This window comes from Lactuca sativa, chromosome 2, assembly GCF_002870075.4.
Source record: "Lactuca sativa cultivar Salinas chromosome 2, Lsat_Salinas_v11, whole genome shotgun sequence".
NCBI lineage: Eukaryota > Viridiplantae > Streptophyta > Magnoliopsida > Asterales > Asteraceae > Lactuca > Lactuca sativa.
This window is the reverse complement of record NC_056624.2, coordinates 207,844,567-207,871,682: the sequence shown is the minus strand read 5'-3', so window position 1 is coordinate 207,871,682 and position 27,116 is coordinate 207,844,567. Positions and strand designations below refer to the sequence as shown.

At 36.6% G+C, this 27,116-nt stretch overlaps 3 long non-coding RNA genes and 1 other non-coding gene across 8 annotated transcripts; 1 reads left to right on the top strand and 3 right to left on the bottom strand.

The window, feature by feature from the left end:
• Positions 1-850: 850 nt before the first annotated feature.
• LOC111882561 (uncharacterized) lies at positions 851-2,502 on the bottom strand. Of its 2 annotated transcripts, none has more exons than XR_002847196.3 (2): positions 1,493-2,502; positions 851-1,246 (listed from the first exon to the last, which is right to left on the bottom strand). It is a non-coding gene; the product is annotated as an uncharacterized LOC111882561 (long non-coding RNA). The 2 variants fall into 2 exon arrangements; XR_002847195.3 differs by having other exon boundaries at positions 851-1,210.
• Positions 2,503-17,193: 14,691 nt separating this feature from the next.
• Positions 17,194-17,279, top strand: TRNAY-GUA (transfer RNA tyrosine (anticodon GUA)). The gene is given in 2 exon segments: positions 17,194-17,230; positions 17,244-17,279. It is a non-coding gene; the product is annotated as a tRNA-Tyr (tRNA).
• Positions 17,280-17,920: 641 nt separating this feature from the next.
• LOC111882559 (uncharacterized) lies at positions 17,921-20,612 on the bottom strand. 4 transcript variants are annotated; one of them, XR_002847191.3, is made up of 5 exons: positions 19,606-20,611; positions 19,194-19,293; positions 18,715-19,116; positions 18,471-18,556; positions 17,921-18,231 (listed from the first exon to the last, which is right to left on the bottom strand). It is a non-coding gene; the product is annotated as an uncharacterized LOC111882559 (long non-coding RNA). The 4 variants fall into 4 exon arrangements; XR_002847188.3 differs by having other exon boundaries at positions 17,921-18,556; positions 18,715-19,138; positions 19,606-20,612; XR_002847187.3 differs by having other exon boundaries at positions 17,921-18,556; positions 19,606-20,609.
• Positions 20,613-26,218: 5,606 nt separating this feature from the next.
• LOC122196535 (uncharacterized) lies at positions 26,219-27,050 on the bottom strand. Its single transcript, XR_006188511.1, has 2 exons — positions 26,831-27,050; positions 26,219-26,508 (listed from the first exon to the last, which is right to left on the bottom strand). It is a non-coding gene; the product is annotated as an uncharacterized LOC122196535 (long non-coding RNA).
• Positions 27,051-27,116: the final 66 nt, after the last annotated feature.

Here is a 27,116-nt window from a genome sequence, read left to right as displayed (position 1 = left end):
AGAGGTGAGTAAGAAAACATAGGGTCTTTCATTATTTTGGCTTGGGTTGCGCCTTTCTATATATAACAATGATTTTTAATTTATACTAAGGGTTTCTTTTATAGTTGTTGAGTGACTCTAACTGGGTTACAGGTCTAAATGACTCTTATTAAACCATGTTGTTTGATTACGTCTCTGACTGATTGTGTTAAATGTTGAACTAGGTTATAACCCGTGGAAACCACGGGTAAAAGATTTATAATAGAAATGTAACAAAAATAAATGAACACAAGACAATAAATTAAATTACAACGGTTAAGATTAGTTCGTAGTTAAGTTAGATGTTCCAGTTGACACAAGCAGCTATATTGTTCGTGTATGTATCTATATAAGTCAAACTCATGTCTATGTATAATGTATGATTTTATGTGAAAAGTTAATAAAATTTGAAGTATATGCTTTTGATTATCCCTACACTTAATTCTTCATTCCTTTCCTTCTATGATTACCCCATACCAAACAGGCAAATATTGTGTATTTTTGTATTTTGCCCTGCCATAGAATCCAATAATCAAGAAAGATGTTTTATTCAAGAGATTAAAATAGTATAATTCTTTAATCACTACAGAAAAAAGTTAAGTGTAAATTTTTAATAAAATGGTGAAAACACAAATACATATATATTTATTTTGCCCCTTTCGCTAGGGAAAAACCTTCTTTTTCCCCAAATGGAAAACTATGATATAAAAAAAATATAGTAAAAGATTAAATAACATTAATCATGGATTGAAGCATCTACCCAACAAAAAGCAATGTCATCCAAGTACAAACTAATTTTAAACATATTGCATGAATGACATAACGAAGCATATAAACCAAAGATGTCAATCTGATTCATTATGGGACTAAATTAAAATACAAACAATATGCACCTATTATAAAAGTAACTGCATCAACTCAAAAAGTTTCAGTAACATAATAAGAATAAAAACAACATGAACTTTTAAAGCTTTTTGAGCTTAAAGAGAAACAATGCCCTTATTAAAAGGTTATCGTGGAGAGCAATGAATTTTTAAGGGCTTCAGATAGACACATCCAAGAAAACCCTTAGAAATTGACTTTTTTGCTCTTTAAGAGCTTTTTCATCATCTCCATCTTCACATCGGATCAATGATATATTAATACCAACTTATCAGCCTTTCAATCATTATGTCCCTTCATCTTATTTTGCCTGTTTGAAGAGTATACACACGAAGTCATATCAGATCTACATTTAAAAAAACATATGACATATCATCAGATCTACAATCCATTGTACACACACTTAGTCATTTTATATCAGATCTACAAACAATTAAACATCCTAAGGAAAGGCCATGAGAAAATTCCAAAATAATTAAGAAATTATGATTAAGTTGAATTCGATATTACGTGAATGAATTTCAAAGTCCAAAAATATTTTGATCATGCTATTTTTGAGATCAATCATATAATGTAAATACAAAATAGTTACCTGCAAGAAAATTCAAGTACAAATCCTTTAAGCATGGTTCTTTAGGCTTCAATTAAACCAATAAAACCTATCAGAAATATAGAATATCTACCCATATTCAAATAAAGCTACCTGATCTCCATAATTTTCTGATTTTTAAGCTTTTTGGATTCCGGATTAACTAATACCAGATGAACCCAAAAAAAAAAAAGCAAATATATCAGCATCCACAACTCTTTCCTTATATAAAGGGGGAGTTTCTTCATACATATAGAATAACAAAACTTTGTTTCAATATCAAGATCAGATGACCCAAAACTTTCACATTTTGATTCTGAATAAAAAAAACTTCAATCCATCAACAAAAAAAACAACAACAGCAATTCGAAAAGTCAGCAGTCAAAGAAACAAACATGAGGAATCATGAAAAAAAAGGAGAAACATCAGAATTATAAGACCCACAGAACAAAAAACACAAAAATTGAAAAACACAAACATGAGTTTAACTTTGTTGTTTCTGCTCTTCAAAGTAGTAGCAGCAACAATCGTTATGGGTTGAAAATACCCAGCTCAATCTGTCTTCGTTGTGATCTTTTTAGCCTCTAAAAACATGTTGGAAATTGATAAATGTAAACCTGGTAAACCTCAAATCAAACTTAAAAAACTTGATATAAAACATATTAAACCTACCTAAATCGAGAGATCAAAAGCATGGTGTACCATCGATGTTGGAAATTTGGTTTCTGATTTCTCATAATCAATCGGTGGGTTATATTGATTTTACAACTAAAAGGATAGAATTAGGGATTTTGAAATTCAAATCAAAGCAAATTAAAGGACCAAGATTTGAGGTTGATTGAAGATTTAGAAGAATACCTTAAATTTGAGGCTGTTATAATTGTATCCTAAATTAAATAGATTTTTTTAAATTAAAGGAAGGAAAGTCAAAAAGGTAAATTTATTTTGATGAAATACGAAATTAGAAGGTTAAACAAAGGGAAAATTTGATATTTAACTTTGGACGAAACGAGTGTTTTGGAATGGACAGGTGGTAAAATAGTTTTGTTTATTAGATAGGTAGATATAACAATTTTACTTTTTTATTTTTTTTGTGCTTAGTAAAATGTTTCCGTTGATAAATTATCTGAATATAACCACAAAATAATTATGTAAATAAAAATATAAAATCCAAATTCCAGTCCAACATTATGCAACCAAATTCAATTATTATACTAAAATCGGTAGAAACTACTAAATTCTTTGTTTTTTGATAAAAAAAAAAACGTCAAAGTTGCAGTAGAGGTAAAATCATTATATGACTAACAAATTAAACAAACATGTGTTTGACTACATCAATATAAACATAGCATATCTCGCTATTCTAATCTACCCTAATAAATAAGAATGATTTTGCCACATGTCCTTCTATCATTCAATTTGCCACATGTCATTTTGTCATAATTTATAGACCACTTGTCATTTATTTCATTTTCCATTTCTAATATATTATTAATTAGTTTCCATAAATTAAACCTACCATAATGATATTAATTTTAAATTTTAAATTTTAAATTTCAATTTCAAATAAATTTACAGTTTAAACCTTTGTGTTTAACATTTTGTTATAATTAACCTGTTTAGTATACGGGTCTGATAACTAAACAATAATTTTGATTTATTTATTTTTTGCATGTTTTTTTTCTCATAATTTTTATTTATTTCAAATTTCAAATTCAAATAAACTTCTTATTTAATCGTTTCTATTTAACATTTTGATTTAATCAACCCGTATAATATACGGGTTTCACAACTAGTGTTGTATACAAAATAGGGATGTTATAATAAATAAAAATACATTGCTATTTTTACATGTAGTTCACTCTTACATATTATAAACATAACCAATTACATCATCGACTACTAAATACAATTGCACCGAATAACTTTTGTTAGTTTATTGTAATGACCCGTCTCCGGTATGGTAATTCCTTGGTATTTATTTTGAAGTTTTGCAAGAGGGACTCGGCGAGTTCATAGCCTGACTCGCCGAGTAGGGTCGGGATTTCGAGCACGTGATTAGCTGGCGACTCGGCGAGTCTGCCCGTCTGGGAGAAACCCTAAATCCCCGGGTTGCCCACTATTTAAGCCACCTTATAGCCCCCAATCTCGCCTCCTTCACCCTCTAAAGCTGTGAGAAAACCCTAATTCGTTCTTGAGTGATTCTAAGTGATTTTGTGTGCTAATTGTGAAGGCTTGAAGAAGGAGAAGAAGAAAGGAGCAAGGAGAAGGATTGTAGAGCAGAGATTCAAGGGAAAGCAACAGCTCTTTGAGGTATTCTTCAGATTTCCTTCCCTTTTATGCTTTGAAACCCTTTCTAGATCTTGTTTATGCCTTTCTAAAGCCTTATGTTGATATGGAAGCTCTCTTATGCCGAGATAACCTTAGATCTGTTCATATAGGAGTTGTAGAGCCCAGATCTATTGCCTTTATGGAGCTATTTTGCACATTAACCCTAGATCTACCCCCTTTTAAGCATCTTTTAGCCTTTATTCCCTTGTTCATGCGTTTGTACACGTAAAGTTGGAAACTTTACGTGGTAAATCAGCTTATTGGACTCAGATCTATCATTTGTATGTATTGGATTCGATCAGAATCGAGTGTAGAATAGTTGCATGGCGGTGACTCGGCGAGTCGGAAGAACGACTCGGCGAGTCGCGAGTCCCCGATTTCTTCCTTTTGAGCGGTATCGAGTGGGACCAGTGAGTAAGGGAGTGGACTCAGCGAGTTTGAAGGTAGACTCAGTAATCGGGGGACTCGGCGAGTTGTTCATACAACTCGGCGAGTCCAAGGCAATCTTCTTAAGCTCAAGAACAACTCGTCGAGTTGTTCATAGGACTCGGCGAGTCGGATGAAGATTGTCTGAGTTCTTGGATCGGGAGAGTACTCGTCGAGTCGATGCCATACTCGACGAGTAGCAGCGAGTTGAGTCGAGGAGTGGGAATAGGGACTCGGCGAGTTGGCGGCCCAACTCGGCGAGTCAGGTCAACTATGGGTTGACTTTGACCGAGAGTTGACTTTGTCTGAGAGTTGACTTTGACCAAGGGTAAAAGAGTCATTTTACCCAGTGCAGTGTTTAGTATTTGATTGAGTGTGTTTATGGACTTGTAGCCGGGGAGATACCGGAGCAGCAGCAGCTAGCTTCCAGAGCCATACACTCAGCAGCCAGTTCACGAGGTGAGTTTCCCTTCAGTAGGAACGGGTCTACAGCCACAATGCCGGCCCGTGTAATTATCAGTAGCCCTGGTCTTTAGTCTGATGCAGTAACTAGAGTGCTTGATGTCTTTGTGATTCAAGCATATTCGTGTATGTGTCCCGGACTTCAGTCCGATGCAGTATGCAGTATGTGTGATTATAATAGTTGTTAGGTGTTATGCTATGTCATGATCAGTCAGTTCCGGACTTCGGTCCGATGCAGTTAGTTCCGGACTTCGGTCCGATGCAGTCAGTTCCGGATTTCGGTCCGATGCAGTCAGTTCCGGACTTCGGTCCGATGCAGTCAGTTCCGGACTTCGGTCCGATGCAGTCAGTTCCGGATTTCGGTCCGATGCAGTTAGTTCCGGACTTCGGTCCGATGCAGTTAGTTTCGGACTCTGGTCCGATGCAGGGGACAAGGTCCCAGTCAGTTCCGGACTTCGGTCTGATGCAGCTAGTTCCAGACCTCGGTCTGATGCAGTGGGCAAGGCCCAGTATGTGCTTTATATGTATTGTATGGTATGTGGTAGTTTTGGGGAGCTCACTAAGCTTCGTGCTTACAGTTTCAGTTTTGGTTTCAGGTACTTCCGCAAGTAGAGGGAAGAGCTCGGGATGATGGCATCGCACACACCACAGCTTCAGCTTTTATCCTGGGAGTTGATTTGGTTCTTGATTTTTATATGACATGGATATGATACAGTTTTCCGCACAGTGTTTTATTATTATTTTTAGATACATCATGTATGGTTTATGATATGACACTCAGATTATGGTTTTTGGTTATGTTGAAAAACGAAATTTTTGGGTCGTTTCAAGTTAGTATCAGAGCCCTGGTTTGAGGGATTCGGATACACTTTCGGGTGTATCTGAACTCAAACTAAGGGGGAAATAAAAAGATTTTTAAAAAGAAAAATGTTTCTAAAAGAATTTTGAAAGCACTTAGAAAGAAAGAAATTTTTTAAAACGAGATAAGGGTGTGGTGCATGCGATCAGCCGAGCTCAAGTAAGTACTCCCAAATTACCAATACAAGTTTTATTATTATGATTAATTGTTCCAGCTTCAGTAGAACAGCATGTTGATATAGGACTAAGGATCTAGGAGGATGCCTTATGTGCCTGCTTTATGTGTTACAGCTTTATGAGTATTGCATGCTAGTATTGAGTAGATAGCAGTAGGATAGTCTGTTTAGGTTATGCCTGATAGTGTGAGCTTAGCATTGTATGCTAGTACAGTTTCTCGTTTTGAGAATAGTTTTGCCTGAGTATGTTTCCTTTATCCGAATGTTGCTTGCTTCGTGCTTTGTGGGAGTTTTGAGTGATGGAAGTTAGCCATTAGGTGAACACGTCACACCACATGTGATCAGGGTTGAATAATCCCAGAGTGCTGGAACTGGCCCTATTGCGCAGCTCTTGTTTGAGTCCAACCGTTATAGGGACGGGTCCTTTACTTGAAGGATTATCTGACCTTCGTCACATGTGATGGTGTTCAGGTGGTGGTTAATTAGCATTATAAGGAGACTCTCAGCAGCTGAGGACTAGTTGAGTTGAGTCTGAGATTTCCCTAGGGCAAGCCTAGGATGAGAGTAGCAGAGATCAGTAGTAGTAAAAGTGACTTGGTGGAGCCAAAGCAGTTCTTGAAGAAAGTACGGATAGATGTGGAAGGTAGTATGGGCCCGTACTACTGAAAGCAGAGGATCCGTACTCGAATCAAGAAAGGCTGAGACAAGACCAGGAAGCTAGTTGTAGTATCAATGATCCCTTGAGATATTTCCATTTTCTGATGTAGTTGTGATGTGTTTCAGAATGGTGGTTTTGCGTTCGAGACCAGCAGCCGGCAGCGGAGGTGCCGAGGAGGGATCAGGTTCAGGCTCGGGGGATGAGCGCATGGATGAGCAGACCCGAGAGTTTCTTTCTTCGGAGATTACGCGTATCATTATAGAGCAGACTCCTGTGATCTTCGGTTCGATCAAGGAGGGGATTCTAGAGCTGATGGATGAGAGATTGGGCACCTTCCATGCCGAGGTGGCAGCCATGATGGGGTCGCGCACCCTTACATTCAGGGAGTTCAGGGCATGTGGAGCTCCGGACTATCATGGGGCGCGGGACCCCATAGCGAGTACCAGATGGTTGGCGGATGTGGCCAACGCTTTCCGCACTAGCAGGTGTCCCGAGGGGGACAATGTCAGATTGGCATCCTGTCTTCTGAAGGACAGGGCACGGGACTGGTGGGAGGAGATCGGACATTCCATTGGAGATGACGCAGCATTGGACGCCATGACTTGGGCTGATTTCTCTACCAGGTTCAGGGCGGAGTTCGCACCGGTTATTGAGGTGCAGTAGTTGGCTAGGGAGTTTCAGGACCTCACCCAAACTATAGAGACAGTGGCGGAGATCACCGCCAAGTTCAGGGAGAGGGCTCTTCTCGTTCCTCAGTACGTGGCTGATGAGGAAATGAAGAAGGCCTGTTATCATGAGATGTTGCGGAGCGATATTTGCCAGTTTGTGAGCCGGTCCAGCTGTAAAACGCTGGAAGATATGATTGCTAGGGCTCGGGAGAGGGAGATTGATCTCGAGATGGAGAAGAAGAGGAAACCGGAGGCGGTTCCGAGTTCAGGCGGTTCGGGCAAAAAGCCCAAGGTTTCGGATCACAGATCTAGGAGTCAGCCGAGCCACGGTCGATGTGGCAAGTGTGGGAGATTGCACGAGGGAGCGTGCAAGGCAGGGAGTTCCGGCTGCTACAAGTGCGGTCGGATTGGGCATTTGAGTAGGGATTGTACGGCCCCTGCTACTGCCGTCGCAGCATCAGATCTGATTTGCTTTCAGTGCAATCAGAGGGGACATAAAAAGTCCCAGTGTCCGAGTTTAGCTGCAGCAGGGAAGGTGGTTGCACCTGCCCCTGCTACCTTGAGGATTACAGATGGCCGGCAGGGCCGAGCTGATGCGCCAGTGGCAAAGAGTAGGGCGTTTCAGATGACAGCAGAGGAGGCGCGAGCGACTCCTGATGTGGTGACGGGTATGTATCTTCCCTTTATCTCTTTATTATTATTGATTGAATATTGCTTATGATTGTATGTTTTATTCAGGGTCGTTCTCTGTGAACGACATTTCTGCTTTGGTATTATTCGATTCGGGGGCTACCCGATCATTCGTATCACTTGCGCTTAGCAAGAGATTTAGTAGGGCTCCAGGGGAGCTGGATGGTCCATTAGAGGTTGAGATAGCAGATGATAGGACCGTGAGGGTCGATAGGGTGCATAGAGGGTGTTCTCTTCAGTTATTTGACGAGCAGTTTTCAGTGGATCTGGTACCTATTCCTCTGCGAGGGAATAAGGTTATTGTGGGCATGGATTGGCTAAGCCCCAATGGGGCAGTGATTGATCGTGAGCTTCAGCTAGTGAGGGTCCGCAGTCCCAGTGGGGGAGAGTTAGTGATTCAGGGCGAGAAGCCACAGCGGGGACCGACCTTTTGTTCCGCCGCAAGGGCGAGGCGCTATGTTCAGCAGGGTTGCGCCGGCTTTGTAGCTTACGTCTTGGATGCCCGGGAGAAGGGCAAGATGACAGTTGATGATGTTCCTATTGTTCGAGACTACCCGGACGTGTTTCCCGAGGATTTGCCGGGGATACCTCCCGAGAGACAGGTCGAGTTCGGGATCGACCTAATTCCTGGTGCGGCTCCGATAGCCAAAGCACCGTATCGATTAGCTCCCCCTGAGATGTAGGAGTTGTCTACACAGCTGCAGGAGCTGTTAGACAAGGGGTTCATTCGGCCGAGCAGTTCGCCTTGGGGAGCGCCGATCCTGTTTGTGAGGAAGAAGGATGGGTCACATCGTATGTGTATTGATTATCGGGAGTTGAATAAGGTAATGGTGAAGAACCGTTACCCACTTCCGAGGATAGATGATTTGTTTGATCAGCTTCAGGGAGCGTCTTGGTTCTCCAAGATCGATCTACGCTCCGGTTATCATCAGATGCGGGTTAGAGAAGAAGATGTACAGAAGACTGCTTTCAGGACCAGGTATGGTCATTATGAGTTTGTGGTGATGCCATTTGGGCTCACCAATGCTCCAGCCGCGTTCATGGATCTCATGAACCGCGTGTGTAGGCCGATGCTGGATCGGTCGGTTATAGTGTTTATAGACGATATCTTGGTATATTCCAAGACGCAGGAGCAGCACGAGGAGCACCTGCGGGAGGTGCTGGAGGCTTTGAGGAGGGAGAGACTTTTCGCAAAGTTCTCCAAATGTGAGTTCTGGTTGCGCGAGGTGCAGTTCCTTGGTCACCTCGTCAACCAGAAGGGTATTTTGGTAGATCCGGCCAAGATTGAGGCCGTGATGCAGTGGGAGGCCCCGAAGTCTCCATCTGAGATTCGGAGCTTCCTGGGGTTGGCAAGGTATTATCGGAGATTTATTCAGGATTTCTCCAAGATAGCAGTGCCGCTCACCCGACTGACCAGGAAGTCAGTGGTATTTCGTTGGGGTCCTGAGCAGCAGTCAGCGTTTGAGACCCTCAGGCAGAGATTGTGCGAGGCTCCGATCCTTACCTTGCCAGAGGGAGTAGAGGACTTCGTAGTCTATTGTGATGCCTCGATCACAGGTATGGGAGCAGTTTTGATGCAGCGAGGCCATGTGATAGCTTATGCCTCGAGACAGTTGAAGCCTCACGAGGCTAATTATCCTACCCATGATTTGGAGCTGGGGGCAGTTGTGTTTGCCCTCAAGATTTGGAGGCATTACCTTTATGGGGTCCGTTGTACTATTTACACGGATCACAAGAGTTTGAGGTATCTTATGGATCAGCCGAGTCTGAATATGAGGCAGAGGAGGTGGTTGGATGTGCTAAAGGATTACGACTGTGAGATCCTATACCATCCAGGGAAGGCCAATGTGGTGGCCGATGCCCTGAGCCGCAAGGTGTCGGCGGCCCCTATCAGGGATCTATGTTTGAGGATGACAGTGATCACTCCGTTGTTGGAGCGGATCAAGGAGGCTCAGGTAGAGGGTCTCAAGGAGGAGAGACAGAAGTGTGAGAGGATCGTGGGTCGAGTAGCCTCGTTTGATTATGATAGTCGTGGTTTGCTGACGCTTCACGGGAGAGTGTGGGTACCGTACTGGGGTGGAGTACGGCAAGTGTTGATGGATGAGGCTCATAAGTCTCGGTTTTCTATCCACCCAGGGGCGACGAAGATGTATCGAGATCTTCGACCTGATTATTGGTTGCCCTGCATGAAGCGGGACGTCGCCTGGTACGTCGAGAGATGCCTGACCTGCCGGAAGGTCAAGGCGGAGCACCAGAGACCTCACGGCAGGATGCAGCCGTTAGACATTCCCGTGTGGAAATGGGAGGACATTACCATGGATTTTGTCACCAAGCTTCCCCGGACCGCACGTGGAGTGGATTCGATATGGGTAGTAGTGGATCGGTTGACGAAGAGTGCCCATTTTATCCCGATCCAGGAGAGTATATCGGCGGAGAAGTTAGCCGATATCTATGTGCGTGAGATTGTGGCACGTCATGGAGTGCCGGTATCGGTGGTGTCAGACCGAGATGTCCGTTTCACATCCAGATTTTGGAAGCGGTTCCACGACGAGATGGGCACTCGTCTCCATTTCAGCACCGCTTTCCACCCTCAGACAGACGGGCAGAGCGAGAGGACGATTCAGACTCTCGAGGACATGCTAAGGGCGTGTGTCCTAGATTTCGGTGGCAGTTGGGATACGTATCTTCCGTTAGCGGAATTCTCGTATAACAATAGTTATCATGCGAGCATTGATCGACCTCCCTTTGAGATGTTGTATGGGAGGAAGTGTAGGACCCCGATTTGTTGGGGCGAGGTCGGTCAGCGAGTCATTGGGAGCACAGAGGTGGTGCTCAAGACGACCGTGTTGATCCAGCAGGTTCGTAGTAGACTGCAGACTGCTCAGAGTCGGCAGAAAAGTTACGCCGATAGGAGGCGTTCGGACTTGGAGTTCCAGGTGGGGGATATGGTCCTTCTGAAGGTCTCACCTTGGAAGGGTGTCATTAGGTTCCGGAAGAGGGGCAAGTTGGGCCCCAGATTTATTGGTCCTTTCAGGGTTTTGGCCCGGGTGGGTCAGGTTGCTTATCGGTTAGATCTTCCTGAGGAGCTTAGTCAGATCCACAACACTTTCCATGTGTCTCAGTTGAGGAAGTGTCTGGTGGATGAGTCAGCAGTCGTTCCCCTAGAGGATATTCAGGTTGATAGCAGCCTGAATTATATTGAGAGACCGGTCGCAATTCTGGACCGGAAGACCAAGACCTTGAGGAACAAGGAAATTCAGTTAGTAAATGTGCAGTGGCAGCACCGGAAGGGGTCTGAGTGGACGTGGGAGGCTGAGGAGGAGATGAGGGAGCACTACCCAGAGATATTTGCAGATTCAGCCGTAGCAGACTTCGAGGACGAAGTCTGAGATAAGTGGGGGAGAATTGTAACGACCCGTCTCCGGTATGGTAATTCCTTGGTATTTATTTTGAAGTTTTGCAAGAGGGACTCGGCGAGTTCATAGCCTGACTCGCCGAGTAGGGTCGGGATTTCGAGCACGTGATTAGCTGGCGACTCGGCGAGTCCATATTCTGGACTCGGCGAGTCTGCCCGTCTGGGAGAAACCCTAAATCCCCGGGTTGCCCACTATTTAAGCCACCTTATAGCCCCCAATCTCGCCTCCTTCACCCTCTAAAGCTGTGAGAAAACCCTAATTCGTTCTTGAGTGATTCTAAGTGATTTTGTGTGCTAATTGTGAAGGCTTGAAGAAGGAGAAGAAGAAAGGAGCAAGGAGAAGGATTGTAGAGCAGAGATTCAAGGGAAAGCAACAGCTCTTTGAGGTATTCTTCATATTTCCTTCCCTTTTATGCTTTGAAACCCTTTCTAGATCTTGTTTATGCCTTTCTAAAGCCTTATGTTGATATGGAAGCTCTCTTATGCCGAGATAACCTTAGATCTGTTCATATAGGAGTTGTAGAGCCCAGATCTATTGCCTTTATGGAGCTATTTTGCACATTAACCCTAAATCTACCCCTTTTAAGCATCTTTTAGCCTTTATTCCCTTGTTCATGCGTTTGTACACGTAAAGTTGGAAACTTTACATGGTAAATCAGCTTATTGGACTCAGATCTATCATTTGTATGTATTGGATTTGATCAGAATCGAGTGTAGAATAGTTGCATGGCGGTGACTCGGCGAGTCTAGTCGCGAGTCCCCGATTTCTTCCTTTTGAGTGGTATCGAGTGGGACCAGTGAGTAAGGGAGTGGACTCAGCGAGTTTGAAGGTAGACTCAGTAATCGGGGGACTCGGCGAGTTGTTCATACAACTCGGCGAGTCCAAGGCAATCTTCTTAAGCTCAAGAACAACTCGTCGAGTTGTTCATAGGACTCGGCGAGTCGGATGAAGATTGTCTGAGTTCTTGGATCGGGAGAGTACTCGTCGAGTCGATGCCATACTCGACGAGTAGCAGCGAGTTGAGTCGAGGAGTGAGAATAGGGACTCGGCGAGTTGGCGGCCCAACTCGGCGAGTCAGGTCAACTATGGGTTGACTTTGACCGAGAGTTGACTTTGTCTGAGAGTTGACTTTAACCAAGGGTAAAAGAGTCATTTTACCCAGTGCAGTGTTTAGTATTTAATTGAGTGTGTTTATGGACTTGTAGCCGGGGAGATACCGGAGCAGCAGCAGCTAGCTTCCAGAGCCATACACTCAGCAGCCAGTTCACGAGGTGAGTTTCCCTTCAGTAGGAACGGGTCTACGGCCACAATGCCGGCCCGTGTAATTATCAGTAGCCCTGGTCTTTAGTCTGATGCAGTAGCTAGAGTGCTTGATGTCTTTGTGATTCAAGCATATTCGTGTATGTGTCCCGGACTTCGGTCCGATGCAGTATGCAGTATGTGTGATTATAATAGTTGTTAGGTGTTATGCTATGTCATGATCAGTCAGTTCCGGACTTCGGTCCGATGCAGTCAGTTCCGGATTTCGGTCCGATGCAGTCAGTTCCGGATTTCGGTCCGATGCAGTCAGTTCCGGACTTCGGTCCGATGCAGTTAGTTCCGGACTTCGGTCCGATGCAGTCAGTTCCGGATTTCGGTCCGATGCAGTTAGTTCCGGACTTCGGTCCGATGCAGTTAGTTTCGGACTCTGGTCCGATGCAGGGGACAAGGTCCCAGTCAGTTCCGGACTTCGGTCCGATGCAGCTAGTTCCAGACCTCGGTCTGATGCAGTGGGCAAGGCCCAGTATGTGCTTTATATGTATTGTATGGTATGTGGTAGTTTTGGGGAGCTCACTAAGCTTCGTGCTTACAGTTTCAGTTTTGGTTTCAGGTACTTCCGCAAGTAGAGGGAAGAGCTCGGGATGATGGCATCGCACACACCACAGCTTCAGCTTTTATCCTGGGAGTTGATTTGGTTCTTGATTTTTATATGACATGGATATGATACAGTTTTCCGCACAGTGTTTTATTATTATTTTTAGATACATCATGTATGGTTTATGATATGACACTCAGATTATGGTTTTTGGTTATGTTGAAAAACGAAATTTTTGGGTCGTATTTTTGGGTCGTTTCATTTATGTTGTTTTTATCTTTTTGTATAGTGTAGTAAGCCTATTATACCTATTATAACATTGATATATATATATATATATATATATATATATATATATATATATATATGTATATATATATATATATATATATATATATATATGTATATATTACTTACTAAATGAAGGGTTTTTTTTTGCAAAATATTATTCTCTTATGAGTTTTAACACTTGTTATTTTGTAGTATTTTTGAAATAAATATTATCCACTTGTCAACTTTTGGTTTGTTTTAATTTTTAAAATTAAATTCATATACTTATATATGTAAAATATTAAATATCATATATATGATATTAAATTGCAATAAATATATTTTTCCTTTCTTATTTTAAAGTTGTACATTAAAAAATATTTTCTGTTTACACTTTAATGTTTAATCTTTTTTAAATCAACCCGTATAATATACAGGTCTCACACCTACTATGTATATATATATATATATATATATATATATATATATATATATATATATATATATCTTAACCTAATAAATAAAGATAATTTTGCCAAATGTCAACTTCTTATTGAATTTGACACATGACATTTTATTAGAATTTTAAAATTATTTTTTTTCCACTTGTCATTTTTGTATTATTTTTTATTTTTATTCATCTTCCACCTAATAAATGTCACCTCATAATAATTAATGTGAATTAACGTATATAATATACTTTCTATTTGTGAATTTTTATTTCTATTAATATATTAATCAATCCCATTTATGAATTTATATTAATTAGTTTTATTAGTATATAGATTAATTAAGACAAATTACATAAATGGTCCTTGTGGTTTATTCTATTTATTGTTTTTATTTCGAAAGCTTACTTCAAAAAATACCTAATTTTTTATGTTAATATCAAACATGATTATTTAAAACATGATAATAATTTTTTATTAGTATAGATTGAATTATTCATCATTTCATTTATATTTATTTACAAATTTTACTTTAGAAAATAGTTAATGTCTACCCCTTATTTTTATTTTTTTTAATCAACCCGTATAATATACGGGTCACACACCTAGTAAAAGAATAAGTTTAACCTCATATTGACAAGTGGCATACAATTAGAACTTTTCATTAATGTTATATATCACCTATCATGCCACTTGTCAACTCATTAATTATTCATTTCAAATTTCAAATTTTAAATTTTAAATTTCTGCTTTAATTACATTAAATTAATAATTGATTATCCATTTCAAGTTTTAATTTTTAAATTTCTCATTTTAATTACATTAAATAGATAATTGATTAATCATTTTAAATTTTCTCACTCTAATTATATTAAATTCATAACATTATATTGAAATATAAAATAAAATTAATACAGATTATATGATGATATAACTTCATGTATTTATTTAAATCAACGATTATAATTTTATATAACTAAAAAAAATCTCTTAAGTAATAATTTATTTAAAATAATTGATTAATAATTTTGATTTTTTAATATGAAATTTAATTAATTTTATAACCGTGGTTTTCACGAGTTATAAACTAGTTCTCTCTAATAAATGAAAGTTTTTTTGCCACTTGCCAAATTCTCAAAAGTTTTGCCATATGTAATTTTGTGGGAATTTAGAATTATTATTTTCCACTTGTCATTTTTTGAGAATTTTCAGTTTTTAAAATAAATTTCATAAAATTCTAACGAGTTTTATAAGGAAAGAAAATCATTCTATTAATTTGATAAAATAAAGTCTCATAAATATTCTAAAGAATATTTGATTTCTTTTATAAATGTCTCAAAAGATTACATTATTTTATGTAAAAGTGTTATTTTATAAAATATTTAATGTTTAAATATTGATATAAGATTTTTATTTTTAATAACTCGTGTAGTACACGGGTCTCATATATAGTGGTTGATATATGATGGAAAATGTTAACCAAACAAAAACATCATTGAGCATTTTTTTTCCTTGATCACCTTAATCCTTCTCAGATTAAAGATCCAAAATATTTCCTCTTTTGATCAATGTAGTAAATGTAAAAACTATAAGAATTATTAATTATACGACATTATCACCATCATCATACAAGCATAAAAAGGAGACACAAGATTTTGTTTAGTGGTTTGGTTTGAATCATAATTTTAGTTTTCTTTTGGCTATTGATTCTCTGGTTAGCCGGAGTTGACACAACGCCTTTTGAATTGGGTTAAAGCCATAACAGGTGTCAACGGCCCCTAGAGCAATAGCAAAATAGAGATACACAGGGTAGATGTGGCAATGACATGTAAGTTATAGCTTACGGTTCTTTTGGCTAAATAATTTCAATTTTAATTGATGAATGCTTACAATTGTCAATATCTACTACCACCCTGTTTAAAGACACATTTGACCAATGTTTCCTAACTTCTAAAACCTAGATTATCATTGTTTTTATATATGGTTTATTGTTTTTAGTGCCCATCAACTCTTTAAAACTCAATTTTCTTTCTTTCTTCTGGTGGTGATTATTATGGAACTGTATAAACAACATTACACTTTGTGACAACAAGTTTATATGGACAAAATGTGCCAAGTGTGGCAATGTTTATAATATTTATAAATTTGCTTACAAGCAGGAATTTGAGTCCAATGGAGATTTTCTTTGTATCTATCATATTTGGGTCATAAAATACATAAGAAATACCATATAGTTTCAACATACATAGAATCTATATCGATTTCAAAAAAAAAAAAAAACAAATGAATGAATGATTACTTACCAGAGTTACAAGAAGAAGGCGGTGGCGGAGGAATGCGTTGGCGGAGGAGTAGCGAAAGAAGGTGTTGGAGATGTAAAAAGTGGTAGAGGAAGGCAGTTATTGGTCTAGTTTGATTGACTGAAAGATGGAGGTAGAGGCGTGATTTTTACACTCCGTTTTCGACTTCATTAAAGGATAGAAAAGAAAAGAAAGGAATTGATCTTCTTTTCCTTTCTCTCTAGTTCCTTCTAATTTGGGAGAATAGTTTATAGAGAAAATTAACTTGAATCTTTTTTTCCTTTTTCTTCATTTCTCTCCTTAAATGAAACTCGGGAGCAAAGATATTTCCAAATCTTCTCACTTCATTTCCTTTCTCTTGTTAAATGAAACTCGAGAGCGAAGTGTTAGGGACGTCATAGGAAGGAATATGCAAGCTATTTTCTAGCCAACTATATTTTTTGGAGGACTCGGTAAGAGGGCAATAATGGACCGGATAAGAGGCTAAAGTTTGTTGTATCAAACACCCTTACTAGACTAAGTAAGAGGATAACTTCTTACTGGACCCGATAAGAATTCTTACCGGACCCGGTAAGAAGTAAATCAAACAGGCCTTAACTATTATATTGGTATTAGTCAAGGTTGTTAAAAATTTTGATTTAGATCGTAGGATTCTATAGTTATCCTTAGGTAAATCGATCATGATAATATATGAATCTATTTTTTGTTGTAAACTCTTTACTATTTATTCAAATTTGTATTTTGAAAACTAAAATCAATTAGAATTCATTTGATATTATTTATTCAAACGAAAACTTTTAATTAAACCCAATGAAACCCTTAAATATACTTTCCTCTCGAAGCATGCTACCAACGATGGTCGATCTTAATTTTTGTTTGCAATTTAACAAAATATAAACATGTTATCGATTCTGAAATAAGTTTAGTATCTCTTTTGTTTTTTCAAAATAAATGTAACAATTGTTTTCAATGATAAAGGTACAAGATATTCGCTATTGCTAACGTTAAACTTTATTAAGAAGTTTATTTTATATTGTACTAGTTTTTTTAAGAAATTCGATTAACAATGATACTCAGAAAAGAAAAACTGAATTGTCCTATAGGATAATATAAATAAATATTTTAATCCTGACATTAAGCACAGGCCGACCTTAGCTCAGTTGGTAGAGCGGAGGACTGTAGTGTGTTCATAGCTATCCTTAGGTCGCTGGTTCGAATCCGGCAGGTCGGACTTTTTACTAATATTTTGTAAATAACAACAATATAAAACGTCGATGTATGATTGTATTCGATATTATCTCTTTAAATATTTAACTAGACTAGAAGTTTTGTAAATAATATATTTAAATATTAGAAATAGAAAAATGATACGTCAAAGAAATTGAGAAAACGGTAAAATTTTATTGCGCTGCATTGAGCACGATTCAAAACCTTTTATAACAAAAGGGAAAAGTTATGTTGGTACTTAACACCTTAATTGACAGCAGTCAACGCTACCTACTTGCATATTTCTCATAAAACCAACGTATTGAAGAGATGTAAGCATGCTGCTATAAGGAGGTACATATTGCGATTATCACTAAAAATGTAAGTACAATGCGATAATGCCTTCAGTTCACTATGTGTGCAATGTAACACCAAATATAATCATTAATTGCAACAACCAAAATACCTATACTTTCATAAAGAAAGATAAAAATGATTACATATTTGGATGAGTATAGCAACCAATATAGAAATCATGATTGCAAGAATCGATATCATCCATGTAAAACACTACTTCTAAATCTTCCATACATGCAAAGAAAAAGACACTGAATGGTATAATTTATGCGCTTGTCCTGAAACTTAGGTTATAAAGCACAGGTACAATTGAGAGACAGAAGAGCATTCCTGCTATTTTCTACAATTAGTTGTGTACATAGCATAATGACCAATAAAATACTACTTCTGAATCTTTGAAGTAGGTATTCACCTAAAACTTTGATGAATTACATCAAGAACGGTTACATTTGTGATGAATTGCACCAATAATTAAAATTACACCAATTAACAAAAAAACTGAGGAGGTACAAAAATTTGAGCACAGAAGACAATATGCTTCAAGTAGTAAGGATTTCTAGAACACTAAAAATATAGTCATCTTACAGCAAGGTTAAAAGCTGGTGGAGTACCCAACAACCCTAGAAGTTGCAGATACATTGATATCAACATTAGAGCCATATTGACTACATTTTCAAAATTGTGATTACTGGTTTAAGTATACTATGAAATGTAAACTTAAGCTCCTAAAAAACTTTTACTTATAGTAGTTTGTTACAAGAAATTCTACACCCATCATATTAGACTGTATCAATATCTTATTCCAATCGCTTTAAATTTTTTTTTTAAAAAACAAAAAAGATAATGTATGATGTTTTACCTGAGTAAAAATAACATCGAAAAAAAGGGGTTTTTTATTCCATCCGTTAGTGCAGCATCTCCTTGTAATTCTTCTCAACAAACGAACTGTCACAATTAACAAAATTAAGTTCAGTAAAATGGATGTGGATAGATGTACGTGAAAAACAGATAAGAGGTCATAAGGGAAAATTTGTCCAAATCATTCATAAGGGCAATAGCGTCTTTTTTTTTAAAATAGTACACGGGTAAAGTGAAAAAACTACCTTCATCTTGTTTGATGCTTCAAATCTATCCAACTGAAGAACAGATAGATTGAGCTGTTGCTGCTGATTTTGAGAATTTTCGGCGCCAGAGCAGCTTATTTTGGATGTTTTTCTTGTGTTAGTGAGAATATTGGAAGTGCTGAGGTCATTGAATTTGAATTTGGAGGAAAATTTGGAGAAAATAGTGGAGGGGGTAAGGAACAGGGTACAGCTATGCAGCTAACCATATCTGAAATTTTCAAAACAACAAAAAGCTGAAAATATTGTTTACAGTGAAATAAACTTATCTGAATATTGAATCCAATGCTCCTCAAAAATTGTATGTATATCCAAATTTTTTTTTTTTTACTTTCTTCCATTTGCTTTGTCTCCAATATCTCAACACTATTGAATCATTACTTGCTGCAAATTCAATCAAAAATGACTGCATTTTCAATGTTGTATTTAGATCCTTATGAAAATACTAAGTAATGTTTTACCAGAATATAGTAATTTGTGGCTCCAACAATGAATGACAAGTGATTTCAAGATGTTATGCCATTGATAAGCTGATTGTACCCAAGAGATGATGTTGCACTCCTACGTAGAGTATACAGAAAATCACAGATGATTAGCGGCATTTAAGAGATATGAAAGCAACTTTGAGTGCCTTAAAGCCCTTTAATACAAACTAATATGTTTTTTTTTACTCTACTCTGTATACATTTCACTACCTGTGGATAATTTTTGTACACGTTTCAAGGAATGTGCCTACCCACAACAGAAAAATATGATTTTTATATTTTGTGTGCAAATTCAACTGTTTTATGAAGTGGGTTTGGGGCAAAATTGAAGAATTGTTAAAATATAGGTCATCAAGAACAGTAAATTTGAAGAAAAAAGAGGCCGTACCAGAGAATTGAGTCTCTTGAAGGATGACGATGAGGCCAGCATCAAGAACTGTTAAGATTTTTCCAAAATTTTAATTATTCTGTGTATGTTTGGAAGTAATATTGTAGCGTATAGAGAGAGAAAGTAGGAGAATTTGGCCCTAATATAATAAAACTTCAAGGGTTCTTCCATTTTTTTCTCCTCCTTTTCTTTCTCTCTGTCTGTCGGTAGATAAGATTTTGCATAGACCCTCAATCGGAACTGCAGAAGCTTAGGCACCATCATTGCTGCTGTAATTGAAGATTGGGAGCAAAATGATTCCATCATCGTGCTTTGCTCTGTTAATCAACAGGAAAAGAGTCGATATACCCAAATAAAAAGAAATAGTGAAGCAAATATAATTAATTAACTTGCCTGTATTTGTCAGAAGAATTTTGATAAACGATTCGAATTTCCCATTGTGAAATATGAAATAATGAAATTAGGGTACCATGGTGGTAAGGTGCGCCGGTGGAATCAACATTCTTGAAGATTTAGGGCTGATAATTGAAAATTTCTAGTACCATCGACTCCTACCGAGAGTTGTGAGAAAAAATGGAATCAAAGATAGAAAAGAGGGACCCAGATGAGTGGCAAACACCATCGACAAACGCCACCTTGCCACCTTCCTCCGACCAACACCATCGAAAAACACCATCACCACCTGCTTCCTTCGTGTTTCTTTTTGAGCAGTCAAGGATCGAAGGAACCCACCTCCATTTTTCTTTCCCGATCAGTAACAGATGGGAGCCCTCAAACTTTGATTTAAAGAGTCGGTGAGGAACAGTGGGAGAGATAGAAAATAGGTGTGCGAAGCAACCATCGATTTTGAGTTGTGCAGACGATGTAAAGCATAGTAAAGCAAGGAGGCAGTGGAGAATAACTGAGAGGCAGTACACGTAGAAGGAGAAGTACGGATAAAAGAACACGTATGGGGAATGAACAGTAACGGAACCGACCCATTACGATGGAAAAATACAGATTACAAAAAAGAAAACCCAAACAAAAAATCCAGCCAATCATAGTTCAAATGGCACTTTAGAATTATCATGTATATATAATTATTATAACCAAAAATACTAATTAACTATTCATTTTTAGCCAAGAATTAGAAATTATCCATTAATTAGCCACTAAAGGTTGAAGGTTTGTTAATTTGGCTATTTTTTCGGGTTGAAACTTACTCTTTCGGTTTTAGTATAAAAAAAATCATTTTTTAAATCAAAATAATAGGTTTTACGATAGCCAAAAACAATAATTACCTATTTAGTTTTAGCCAAAAATTAGAAGTTCTTTATTTTTAGCTACTAAAATCGTAGGTTTGTTAATTCAACTAGTCTTTCGGATTGAAGCCTACTATTTCGGTTATAGTATAAAAAAATCATTTTTGAAATCAAAACCGTAGGTTTTAAGATATCTAAGGTTTGCTCATAACAACATACGATTTCCCAAAGAATATTTTACCTGAAACCTACTCTTTCGGTATGAAACATACGGTGTACAAGTTGTCAATGCATAAATTGAGCATTAACTGTTTGTACATCGTAGGTTCTTATTAAACCTACGGTTTTTTTTAATAGAAAAAAAAAATCAAAATATATCTATCATAATACAATTACATGCAAGGCAGAAGCAAAAAATCGAAAAAAAAGTAGGTTAATACGATACCTACGGTGTACAAGCATTCGATGTATAATTTGTGCATTGTTTAGCTGTACACCATAGGTTTCATATGAAGTTTACGGTTTCATAAAAAAAATCGGTTTAAAAGAAACTATAGGTATAAACTCTAGTCAAATTTAGAATGCGCAAAAACAACAACAAAAATCGAAACATAACTATTTGTTTCTTGAAGGTTCCATTGAGAAAAAATAGTAGTCTAATTGCTTGAAAAGAGTAGACAAAATGACCTAAATTAAAAACTAACACTTTATATATATATTATCGGTTGACGGACCCTTAAAGAGTAAATGAGCCTCGAAATAGTAGTTAATTTTTTTTTGCTTTGACCAAAGTCAACTACGTTTAACTGTAGGTTCTCTAAGAAACCTACAATTTTAGTGGCTAATATGGGGTAATTTGTATTTTTTGACTAAAAATGGATAAATAATTAGTGTTTTTGGCTAGTTTACTAATTTTCTCTTGGAAATATACCTTTTTCATATTTTTTATTTCCGTAATTAGCTAGATTAACTCAACATAAATCAAAATAAGAGATTGTTTGTTTGGTAGAAATGGAATGGAATTTGAATGGAATCGAATTCAATTCCCTCAAATTCATATGTTTGGTTTAGCTTTAAGGAAAGAAAAAAGAATTCAGAATGAAATATTTTTTTTCTTCAAATGAAGGAAGTCCATTCCTTCACCATCTCAAGGGAATTAATTTCTTTTTAACATGGAAAGTAGCAATTACGATTTTTCCCTCACTAAACATCGTCATACCCTTCATTAATAAACCGAACATCATATTCTTCTCACTCTCGTTCAACTGACAACCCTCTTATGCACGTCTTCTCCACTTCGTTACAAGGGTTGTCCAACGACCTTCATCGCATGTGATTTCTCTCTCTCTCTCTCTCTCTCTCTATATATATATATATATATATATATATATATATATATAGAGAGAGAGAGAGAGAGAGCTAGGTTCAAATGTGGATTGACATCTATTGTACGGACGTGTGGACGGTACTATTATGTGAGAATGACAAAGAAAAGATGTTGTTGGATAATATGAATACGTTCAATCTTACATAACTATTATCATTATCACACATTCTTACTAATTAAATCGTCTATAAGGTTATTATAGACTTTTTATTGTTATTCTCATTCTGTCAGAATATTATCAGAATGTTTATTGAGTCGTATTCTGTCAGAATGAAAATGAGTGAAAAACGATATGTGAGAACAAAAATAAATAAGAATTAGTGAGAATGCATAAAAATGACGATATTTTTATAAGGTTGAACGTATTCGCATTACGAAACAATTTATTATCTAAGTAATTCTCATAGAATAGCATTGCCCACACGTCCGCACGATAATTGTCCATCCACATTATAATATATATATATATATATATATATATATATATATCGCCCCTCCCTCCCTCTCCATCTCCCTTTCTCTCTAGCTTCAATCGAATGTTACATTCGAACCAAACAACACACACACACACACACACACATATATATATATATATATATATATAGCCCCTCCCTCCCTCTCCATCTCCCTTTCTCTTTAGCTTCAATCGAATGTTACATTCGAACCAAACAGCCCCCTCTGAAGGTGACCCCAAACAGGGTTGTTGTGACATCACTGCTATGAGAATTTTAAATAAAATCTCTTTCTTTCTCTTCAATCGATGCTAATAACATTTTTCTAAAATCGTTGCTATTAATATTACTTTGAAATCGTTTACATAAGAAGAATATGAGAAGAAAAAAAAACATGTGGTTTCTTGCTCAATCGATAGAACAGAAACCTGTTGTGGTAAACGTTTTCCATTTTGCTTATGTAAAAATAACTTGCTGAACATTATGGAAGTATATTTCAGAAATGTGTTGTATTCAAATTATACCATATTGTCGTTGAAATCAAACCAAACAGTCTGTTATATATAAATATATATATATATATATATATATATATATATATATATATATATATATAAGAAGGCACGTTCGAAAATACATATGTTTTCCGAAAACGAAAAAAACCTATAATAATTTGACACGTCAACATCTTCTATCCTAGTAAATGAGTACCCAAATTGCTACTTGACAATTATTGAGCCCCTCCCAACGAATTTTCCCGCTCAAAGTTTCTATGTGATGTTCCAAAAATGATTTTATCCCTTTAAAACCCAATCAACCTTCATTCTTGCTCTTACATTGGAAACAATTAAGAATTTCCAACTTGTATGCTACAAATCAGCTCCCAATAAATCTCAAGCATTCATCCATTCCTAGAAATCAACAATCACCAAGATTTTTTGATCTTGATTACCAAGATCGGAACCAATTTCATAGAAATCCGCTATTTCCACCTCCTTAACCTATTTGTGCAGGATTTCTCATATTTACTTAACTTTCATTGTCCAAGTATTCATTCTTTATTTTTTTTTATTCTTCTTGGTTATTGAAATCGATTGTTTAAAGTGGGATTTGTAGGTTTGAAATTTTTGGAACCATAATACCCTATTTGTTCTCACGTATGCTCCTTCAGAATCAAAAAGATAAAACCAATCATATTTGGAATATTACCCAAGAGTCTATATTTGTAGCATGTAGTTTTGTTTTTATTCATTGTTGCTATTATATGATAAATAATCCAAGGATGGATGATAGCATCAAGTCTATGAAAAGTAGGAAAAAAATCCTTATTACAATTCATCTCACTCTTGCATATGGTTCTCAAAATCTTTCAAGATTGGTTGTTGAGGTTAAGTGGAAAGGGTCAAATAAGTCGAACAATCCACTTACTTTTAAGCGGGGAATTGTGAGGAGGAATGTTACAAAGAAATGATCTTTGAAGGATGATGGAGTTTTCGAATGGAACAGAGAATTTGTTGTTGTTTACAATTGACTAGGTTTCAAAGATGGGTGTTTTCATCAGTGGGAAGTTGCATTCATGGTGTGTTCGATATAAGTCCTTATCCAATGAACATAATCATATATTTTGTCAAGTTTTACTTTATGATTATATTATCCTCTGGGTCTATTCATGTAGTATGATTTTGAAGATTTGTTCTGACTTTATTAGGGAAGCTTTTTATAGATGTCAATTTCTGTCATAAATATAATTTTCCAAAATTTTATCCTTATATAAATTATATTTGATTAACAGATCACTTTTCTGTAACTAAAAGTCATATGTTGGATCAATAATGACTGCATACCAGCATATGCTCCAAGCCACCCCCCCCCCCAAAAAAAAAAAAAGAGCCTCGGTTTATAGGATAAAATAATCATAAATATGTACAAAAATTAAAATATGGAAGATAATAAAGGCCATGCATTATATTATTTGATATTACATGCATTATATGATCACTTGATGATCAATTATCAATCTATATTAATCCGGATAAATATTGATATGTGTATTACTCTTAGTGGTTTGTTTTGGTTAAAGAAGAAAACGTTATACTTTGAGCTTTCCGATATTGAACGTATGCCAATAAAAGGGAAAGAGGGTAGCCTTTTTAGTATTTTACCAATTGTAGCCTATAGTTAGCATTTAATTATTCATATCCATCTTTTATCGTGTCCTTCATAAAGATCCACATGAACAAGGATGACGAAGAACATATCTTTAGATTAAATCAAGCAAAAGGAGCATAAGGGTATAATAGGAATTATGTTGGTTAGTAAGTATGTATTCTTTGTTTCATCTAATTATGCCCTATAGTTAGCTATGGAACGACTATCACCTTATCTCTCCTTGGTGTTGTGATGGTGATGGAAAGCTGGTTTTAGGGCAGTCCATTGATGAATGTAATGAAAAAGGAATATGAATACAAGCATAGATGTCTGTCGATGTCCACCAGGCATGTTGCCAATCTTAATATTAAAAATTATCGTGTTCTGGCTTTTTTCCAATTTAACTTCTTGCTAAAATGAATATATATATATATATATATATATATATATATATATATATATATATATATATATATTGCTTAGACTTTCATGTAGCTATAGATCTGAGTTATTTCAGTTTCTGTACAAGTGTAGGAAATATGAATTAGGAGTAAAAAAGATATCAATTTTTGTTGGCTGCTATATCAAAATAAAAAATGCATTTTATTTTGACAAGGAAGAGCACAAGGTGATTGACTAGGAAGTTTATATAAGACACATGACGTATAGAAGAAAAAGATATGAAAACCAGGTGGGTTTTTGTAAGACTATATTGTTAGTTTGTGATAAGTGTATCATATGAAGTATTCCCTTCTATGTTGTGAATTTTGCAAACTTTTGATTTTTTTTTTAGAATAAATGATTTTTTTCATGTTTATCTTCGTTAATACATGGATTTTTTTTGGTTTCTCGTTGCTATTAATGGGTAAAGGTTTTAATTTAGAGTACCATTTTAGAAAATAATGAAAGTAGGTTGCTATAACGGACGGAACAATTAAAGTACATTACTATTTATTGCCTTTAACCATTTGGTAAGAACCTTCCACTACTAGAAAAACAGCCTTTTACGACGCGCAATGTGTGTCGTAAAACGCTCAGACGACGCGCAAATGCGTGTCAAGGAAGGCCATGTCATAACGAGAGACAAAGCGTTTTTGCGCGTCCTCTATAGACGACGCGCATTTATGACACGCAATGCGTATCAAGGAAGGCCCTGTCATAAAGGAAGACAACACGCATTTGCGTATTGTAACCTTACGATGCGCATTTATGAATCGCATTGCGTATCATTAAAGCCCCTGTCAACAAAGGCCATGTCATAAATGAAGATGACACACATTTTTGCGTATCGTAATTTTATATGTTTAAAAGAAATATTATTTATAGATTTACTAATTTTCAAATTAAATTTGCATTTAATGTCTCATAATAAATAAAATATCATATACAAAAATACAATTCATTGCATAAAATTTAATGTCATACAAATAGTTGTTCCATGGAAAGATAGAACTAATCAATAAAAGTTGTAACGGAAATTTACAAACTAACGAGATACAAGAAATATGAAAAACTTGAAATACCTAAGATTAATAGTTCTAACAAAAGCTTCACGTGAGATACATACAATTGAACCAGTAAGCAAGGATCCACAATAGCAGCACAAGAACACGTACACGATATCTTCTGCAAGAAGGTGCATGTCCAAAACTATTGTTGAAGGTTGCCATGATAGCTGTTAAGATTTAAGCATAACAAGAAACCAATTAGTGACTATAATAAGCTAGAAAACAAGCAACTAATAAACAAAATAAGCAACTAATTAAGTCAAACTATGACTATGTATTGTTCATACAAGAAAAAGAAGAAAAAAAATGTTGATTTATTGTTGTTCATACAACACTCTCCAAACAACACTTAATTGAAGAAAAGAATAAGTCTAAACTTACAAGAAAAATAAGGAAAAAACTAGTTTTGAGTGTAAATTTCAAGATAAAGTCACTTGCACCCCAGTATAAATTTCAACAAACAGCTTTTGAATGACAAAGATCAGGTACCTCTTGATTAGCACGTGCATGGTCTCACAATTGAAATAATAACAAATTCACTGCTCCACCCATAAACACCAACAACTTGAACATTTTCCAGTTGCAACTCTACTCCCTAAAAATAATGTAATAAAAATGACTCTTAATTTATGTCGGATAAGAATAAAGTTGAAGTTCACCCCATTTAATGAAAGAATATGCATACAAATTGGCAGCAGTAAATAAATGAAAAAAGTTACCTTCCATTGAAAGAGATTAACAAGTTCAACATATTTCCCATGGCCTAAAGCAGGTA